Below are 8190 nucleotides of genomic sequence, written 5' to 3'. Positions count from 1 at the left end.
AAGCAGAGATCGTGTCCCCTTATTCTGGTATTCTCATCAATACGGGCGTGGATAACCCGACCGCTTCTAGGACTCCTAGATTATAGGCAAGTCCAAACGGACACGGAGAGGACGCTTGATATTCACCCTCTTTATAAAGGGACACGGCTTTCTACTTTTCCCTCCCGTGTTTAATTGAATCCTTCCCCTGCCTCAAGCTCAAACGCCCAAGGTCCAGGTCAGGTGCTCCGAACCTTCAGTCATGTCCGGATCTAGCCTTCAAGGCCGATGGGTGCCTTCCTCCATCACGGAAGAAGACATCAAAAAGTTGAGGGAGGCCAGATATCTGACCGCCGAGATTTTGCATCGGCTGCCTCCCCGGGGGCAGGCCGCCCCTTCCCCCGAACCCAACGAGAGCGTCGTGATCGTCTCCCACTTCCTCCGAGGTCTAGGACTTGCTTTGGATCCTTTCATCAGGGGCTTGATGTTTTACTACGGGATAGATTTCCATGATCTAGCTCCGGACTCCTTTCTTCATATCATGACATTTATCGTCGTGTGCGAGGCCTTCGTCCGGGTTACCCCCCACTTTGGCCTATGGCTCAAGACCTTTGAAGTAAAGCCGAAGATGATCGAGGAGCAACATGCGGCGTGTGGAGGTGCCTCAATACGCAAGATGAAGGGAGCTCCATGGCCCAAAGGTTCCATCCCAGAGGTATCTGAATTGTGGCAACAGGAGTGATTCTACATCACGGCTCCTAGAAACGCGAAGTGGGCGGCCGCCCCCGTTTTCTGCTCGGGCCCTCCACCACAACTGATGTCATGGATTAGCAGAGGACTGAGCTGGGGTCCAGCCAAGGACGTGCCTATGCTGCAAAGACGCATTCGAGATCTCTTTAATGGAGATCTCAGTTTGATTGCGGTGATACAAGTCATGCTGGTCCGTCAAGTCCAGCCTTGCAAACGCCGGCCCCTTCGCTTGTGGGAGTTCAATCCCGAGGGACCGCATGTCATTCAAAATTTCCTCGGCCTGACGCACGAGGAGATGTACAAGTCGTTCTTCGGACCTCAAGTGGAGTGTCCGGAAATCACCGAGGAAGTGGGCCTGAGCAGTATCCGTGCCACCGAACAGGTAGGGAATCTTCTGGCCGAATATACTATCTCTCACTTGTTATGAAGTTACCTCTGAGAGTTCGCTTTTTGACCAAGACTAGCTAACAAAGGCGAAGCTGATCCGACCTTCCTGAGGGTTTGGAAAATCCGGTACTGGAAAAGATGCTCCAGGTCGCACCCTACCCAGAGCCCGTGAAGGAAGATACCGGGGAGGATAATACGGGCGGACGCGGGCCCCCAACGCTGCCCATTCTAACCGAGGGAGCGAGCGTCTTCATGAAGGAAGACGACCGGGGGAGGAAAAGGACCGCGCCCGGGGGTTCGGAAGCCGAAGCTTCCAAACGGGAGAAGAAGTCTCCCACAGAGGGTCTTACCCTGGGGGGCGCTGTTGCTGCACAAAGTCCGCGGGGGGATCAATTCACCCATGAGTCGTAAGTGACCCGAAATACTTTAATAGTACAGATACGCCATCTTTTTCTTCTGAGAAAGTAACCACCGCATATATCTTTGCAGTTCGGGCCTTAGCCCCTCTCAAATGAGCTCGTCTTCGGGGGATCTCCTTCTAGAGATGATGGAGAGTGAGACGCCTCCTCCGGACTCCTCCGCTCCGGAAGCGGGTGACCCTGAAGTGTCGTCGCGGAGGGCTTCTCCGAGTCCGGCGAGGCTAGAAAATAATCCCGTTGACCCCCGAAGCTCCCAGTGTCCGGTTCCCGAAGAGAGAAGACAAAAGAGTCCGGCACCATCTAGTGTGCGATCGGATGTTCTGAGGGAGTTGGTGGGGCGAGCGGCCATCTCAGACGAACACCGTGTGCTGATGAATACGGTGATGGAGAGGATATCGTCCGCCGAAAGCGGATTGCATGAAGCTTTTATGAGTCTACTGACAGGCTTTGAGGTACGTAAAAGAATGTATGATAGTCCTGCACATGCTAGGTATGCCCTGTGTAGATAGTAGCCCCTGAGACTCTGGTTGTCGTCGGAAACGACGACGAACAGAGGACATATTCCTAGGTAATAACCATACTGCCTTTTTGTGCAGGTAATGGAAGCTCCGGTGGCTAGCCAGACTAGCGAATTTGCCCATTTAGAACGGCAGTTGGATGCGGCAGACGTCGACATCGAGCTTGTTAACAAAAGGCTTGACGAGGCACAGGGTAAGTGTCATTATCTGGTAAAGGCCACATAGGAAGAGTAGCATGATGCCAGTATCTTTAATATGCTGTGACTGCAGATGGAGCTGCCACGGTTGAAGCCTTGCGGGCAGAACTTGCCCGAGCCAAGGAACAAGCGAGGTTGGGTAATGCGGCTGCTTTGAAGGTGGCCGAAGAGTTGCAAGCCGAGAAGGCCGCGCATGGTGAGAGCCGAGACAAGATGGCCAAGATGGCCAAAGAATTAAAAGCCGCCGCCGACCGTTGCTGGGTTCTTGAAAAGGAAAACCAAGCAAAGGCATTGGACCTTGAGAAGGCTGCTACGACGAAAAAGGACCTCCGCTCTGCTATGAGGGCAAAGGAGGAGCTGCAGGAAGCCGGAGATATTGTAGCCGGGAAATCCTTTATGTTGCGGAGGAAATTCGGAGATCCACGATATGCCCCTCTGGATCGGCTGTGGAGTTCGGAGGATGTATACATGGATTTGGCGGCAAGCGCTGCCGATGCGGCCAAGTATTTCCAGGGTCAGACACACCATGAAGTAGACCGGCTGTTTTGGAGACAATTCCATTCTCCTGAGCGTCCACTTTCATTGAGTGACCAATTAGCCGAATGGGCCAAACTAAATAGGTTGTCCGGACTCTCCATGAGGTCTGTTGTGGATCAGCTATGGCCGGAAAGGTCAAAGCCGGACTCGTATTTTGGCTTGGTGCAGCACTTCCTTGACGTGGTGCCACGCATTGATGCGATGAAGAGGTCGGCGTGCATAGAGGGTGCACGGATGGCCTTTGCCCGTGTTAAAGCATACTGGGCGGAGATGGATTCTACCACCGTTGTAGCGCAGGATTCAGCCATAGGTCGAAGGGCTGTTCAGCACTACTTTGAAGAAGTTCTTGAGGGTGCTCGTTTGATAGAGACCCAGTGCTCAAAAAGTATTATGTTTGAGTGATATGTAATCTCATTGTAAGCAAAATGCTTTTATAAATTTTTGTAAGGCTATTTTTATACTTTTGCCTGAAAGTAATATGATGCCTCCTGGGCGGCCGTTTATGTATACATGTGTATAACCTGAAAGATTGCAGTCGTCGGCTTCAACCCTTACGCATATAATGCGGAGGTGCTCGCACAAACATGCGTTCACACTTAACCCAACGTCTTGGTCCTATTAAGGAGGTGATAGCGGAGCGAGCGAGGCAACCGGACTATAATGCTTTAGCACTTTCACTTAGCCATAGGAGTTTGACAGTGGGGCTACTAGATAGCCCCTGGTGGCTCCGCACTCTCCCGATCCCGGGGTGCATACATGCCTGGCCGGAAAACGGCCCTTCGTTAAGGTGGAGGAATTCTAACATTCCGACAGGTCATCGAGTGGTTGACCAGTCTCACGCTATATCATGACAGTCAGTTTTCGGCTTTCTCTACTGAGGTGCTCGTCCGGATGAACCAGGGCACAATCGCAGTAGTTCTCCTGGTGCTACCTTAGCCGGTAAAGCGGAACGTAAGGCACCAAAACACAGGAGCCGGGCAAACCCAACATTTGACCAAAGACAATGATTCGGAGCTGATGCATATAAGGCCAAACTCGCGACGCCGAACACTCCCTAAGGTATTCGGTCTTAGTGGTATAAACCGGGCCTAAATATTGGCCTTTGTAAGAAGCCCCTTCTGTCCAGGTACAGGCATTGTTCTGGCGTGGCAATATGCCAAGATGTCAGCATCCTTTGGTGGATATGTATCAACAAGAGATAGTAAAAAAGGTTTACGCAGGGTCTTAATCTAAAAAGAATCCTTGGAACGGGTCACTGCTGCACGTCTGCGCCTGTGTCTCCGTTGTGCCGTATCCTGGACGGGTGTAGCACGATGGTCGTCTGTAAAAGAGAGGAATTTAGGTGAAAAAGTTGTCGTGCAGAAAGATAGTTTTTTAAAGAAACCATGCATAATTCAAGATGAGAAGAAATTGTCACTTGTATGCGCGCGTTGAGCCCCTTGTATTGACAAATAGGGGTGTGACTGTTTATTCGGTATAAATAGCGGCACCGGACTCGATTAATTGTGTCTGAGGTCTTGACAACCTATTGGATGCTTTCGCTGGTCCGGGCGCCTTTAGTGTGCGGCTGCCAAGGCAGTCTCACTCTCTTCGGCGCGCAGAGATCGCTTGATATTTCCGTGCACTGCAATGATGCCACGTGGACTGGGCATCTTGAGTGTGAGGGAGGCGTAGTGTGGTATTGCATTAAAGAGAGCGAACGCTTCGCGTCCGAGCAGTGCTTGATAGCCACTTTGAAACGGAGCGATGTGGAAAGTTAGATGCTCGCGACGGAAGTTATTGGGGAGCCGAATATAACTTGTAGTAGGAGGGAGCCCGTGCAACGAGCCCCTGGGCCTGGCATTACTCCTTTAAAGGTAGTATTGCTATGGCGAATTTGTGTTGGGTCTAACCCCATCCCGCGGATTGTATCCTGATATATTAGATTTAGGCTACTGCCGCCGTCCATCAAGATTCGTGTGAAGTGATATCCGCCAATTACTGGGTCTAATACCAGGGCAGCCCATCCTGCGTGCCGGATACTTGATGAGTAATCGCGATGGTCGAAAGTGATCGGTTGAGACGACCAGTGGCAGGACTTTGCGGTTACAGGCACTTGGGTATATTTTTCTGGGGGTGTCGCGTTGTTTTTTCCCTTGATCACGTGTAACACGTTTACTGTTTTGACTTCTGGTGGAAATTTCTTTTGTTCCCCCGTGTCTTGCTTGGGAGGCTCGTCCTCGTCTTCACTTGGCATATCCTCCCCCTTGTGTACGGCGTTAAGCTTTCCGGACTGCTTGAAGACCCAACATTCTCTGTGGGTATGATTAGCAGGTTTACCAGGGGTACTATGGATCTGACATATTTGATCCAGAATTTAGTTGAGGCTGGACAGTTCATCCCTGGTGCCTTTAGGGCGCGGGTTTTGACCTTGCCGAGAGCTTTTGAATCCGGCGTTTACTGTCATGCCCTTCGTGCGGTCTTCTTTATTCCGGCGTTTGTTATTGCTATTGCACCGTGATTTCCTGTTTCCATCTCTAACTTCGGATGTACTGGGGTCGCTGGTGCTGCATCTGGCTAGCCAGCTGTCCTCACCCGCGCAAAAGCAGGTCATGAGGTTTGTTAATGCGGCCATTGTTCTTGGCTTTTTCTGGCCGAGGTGTCTGGTGAGCCATTCGTCACGGACGCTATGCTTGAAAGCTGCCAAGGCTTCCGCGTTCGGACAGTCGACAATCTGGTTCTTTTTAGTAAGAAACCTATTCCAAAGCTTCCGGGCTGACTCCCCGGGCTGTTGAGTTATGTGACTCAAATCGTCCGCATCCGGAGGTCGGACGTAGGTCCCTTGAAAATTTGCCCAAAAGGCGTCTTCGAGCTCTTCCCAGATCCCAATGGAGCTTTCGGGGAGGCCTTTGTGCCAGTGGCGAGCTGGCCCTTTGAGCTTGAGGGGTAAGTACTTGATGGCATGGAGATCGTCTCCTCGAGCCATATGGATATGAAGGATGTAGTCCTCAATCCAGACCCCAGGGTCTGTTGTTCTGTCGTATGCCTCTATGTTTACGGGCTTGAATCCCTCTGGAAATTCGTGGTCCAGCACCCCATCGGTGAAACATAGGGGGGTGTGGCACCCCTCTAGCTGGGTGTACCGCGTTGTTCGGATGTTTGTTGCGTTGCATTGTATGCTGGGGCGCGCTTGCGTGGTCCATAGATGGATCTTGTTGCGCCATCATTTGGGTGCGAGCCCTCGCATGGGTCGCGTGTTGTATTGTGAGCGGCGTTGTATGCCGTTCTGTGTTGGTAGAGGGGTCGTCTATCCGACCAGGTGGCTGCTTTGATATTTGGTTGTGGGGGGTCTGAGGCCTCCTCATCGAATTTGGGTAGCAGCTTCCGCTTTGGGTAGCTCTTGGAGGGGCGATTATCGCCGTACCTTGCTGCTGTATTGAGTATTTTACTCCATCTGATTTGGAGTGTGTCTTGAGCGGCCTTGAGCCTTTGCTTCTACTTTTTAAGACTCCTCGCGGTGGCAACAAGCCTTTTACGGGCATTCTGCTGCTCTGGGTGTCTGTCCGGCGTTATGTCGTCTAGACCATTATCCTTGAGAGGGTTTGTTTGTTCGGTTTTATTATCCGGATTGCCGTTGTCTGGCAGCGGTTCGCCCTACTCCAGCGCTGGGTCTGTGTGATCGTTATTTTTGTCGAGGCGGGATTTGGGGCGGCGCTTACGCCGCCGCTTTGACTGCTTTTCGAGGGAACAAGCCTTCGGTGCGTCCTTCCGATCCTCGTCGTCGTCTTTTGGTGCATCCACCATGTATATGTCATATGACGAGGTGGCATTCCAGGTCCCAATAGGCGCTGGTTCTTCATCGGTGTCCATACCGTCGATATCTTCGGAGTCAAAGTCAAGCATGTCGGTTAAATCATCGACAGTGGCTACAAAGTGGGTGGTGGGTGGGCTTTGAATTTCTTCATCGTCCGTACCCCGGCCTTGCTGACCGTAGTCTGGCCAGCGCTCTCCTGATAAAGAGAGAGAGAGTCTAGTGTCTTCAGAATATCACCGAAAGGCGAGTGCTGAAAGATGTCCGTGGCAGTAAACTCCATTATCGGCGCCCAATCGGATTCGATCGGCGGGGGCGCGGAGGGTTCGGAGTCCGGAGAGGAGTCCGGCTCCTTGGAGTCACGAGTCTCGCGGAGTGCGAGGCTAGTGTTCGGCTCAACCACCGTTGGGATCGCAGCCCCCGAGGCGGCGTCCAACCGCTCATCCTCGATCAGCATAGTTGGCTCCGAATTGAGGGTCAAAGCCGATGCGGGTGCGGCCTCCAAGGCACTGTTCAGCGGCAGAGCTAGATCATGCTCGTCGGGACAGTGCGGCGCGCTCGGCAGTGGCTCAAATCCATCCCAGATCAAGTCCCCGCGAATGTGAGCCGTGTAGTTTAAAATTCCAAATCTGACCTGACGGCCAGGGGCGTAGCTTTCGATCTGCTCCAGATGGCCAAGTGAATTGGCCGGCAGTGCGAAGCCGCCGAAGACGAAGATCTATCCGGGGAGGAAGGTCTCACCCTGGACTGCATCCCTATTGACGATCGTAGGAGCCATCGAGCCTGACGTTGACGACACAGAGGAACTCTCAATGAAAGCACCAATGTCGGTGTCAAAACCGCTGGATCACGGGTAGGGGGTCCCGAACTATGCGTCTAGGCCAGATGGTAACAGGAGGCAAGGGACACGAAGTTTTACCCAGGTTCGGGCCCTCTCGATGGAGGTAAAATCCTACGTGCTGCTTGATTAATATTGATGATATGGGTAGTACAAGAGTAGATCTACCACGAGATCGGAGAGGCTAAACCCTAGAAGCTAGCCTATGGTATGATTGTTGTTGTCTATGTTGTCCTACGGACTAAAACCCTCCGGTTTATATAGGCACCGGAGAGGGTTAGGGTTACACAAAGTCGGTTACAATGGTAGGAGATCTGTATATCCGTATCGCCAAGCTTGCCTTCCACGCCAAGGAAAGTCCTATCTGGACATGGGACGAAGTCTTCAATCTTGTATCTTCATGGTCCAGGAGTCCGGCTGAAGGTATAGTCCAGCCATCCGGACACCCCCTAATCCAGGACTCCCTCACTAATCTCAACCTTTGGCAGACTCGTTGGGTCGAAATGATTCAAGAGTATAATCCGAGCATCAAATATACTCCAGGAAAGGCCAATGTAATTGCTGACGCATTGAGCAGGAAGGCTTACTGCAACAGTCGGGTTCTCAAGCCTTATCAACCTGAGCTTTGTGAAGCTTTCTGCAAACTCAACTTGCAAGTTGTTCCTCAAGGTTTCCTCGCCAACCTTCAAGTCTCTCCTACTTTGGAAGATCAAATTCGCGAGGCTCAACTTCTTGATGCTATGGTGAAGAAGGTGAAGATTGGGATTGCCAAGAG

Source organism: Triticum urartu, chromosome 1A (assembly GCF_056163025.1).
Source record: "Triticum urartu cultivar PI428250 chromosome 1A, HENAU_Tu73, whole genome shotgun sequence".
In the NCBI taxonomy this organism is placed as follows: Eukaryota; Viridiplantae; Streptophyta; class Magnoliopsida; order Poales; family Poaceae; genus Triticum; species Triticum urartu.
The sequence above is the reverse complement of the archived record's forward strand: the minus strand, read 5'-3'. Positions refer to the sequence as shown.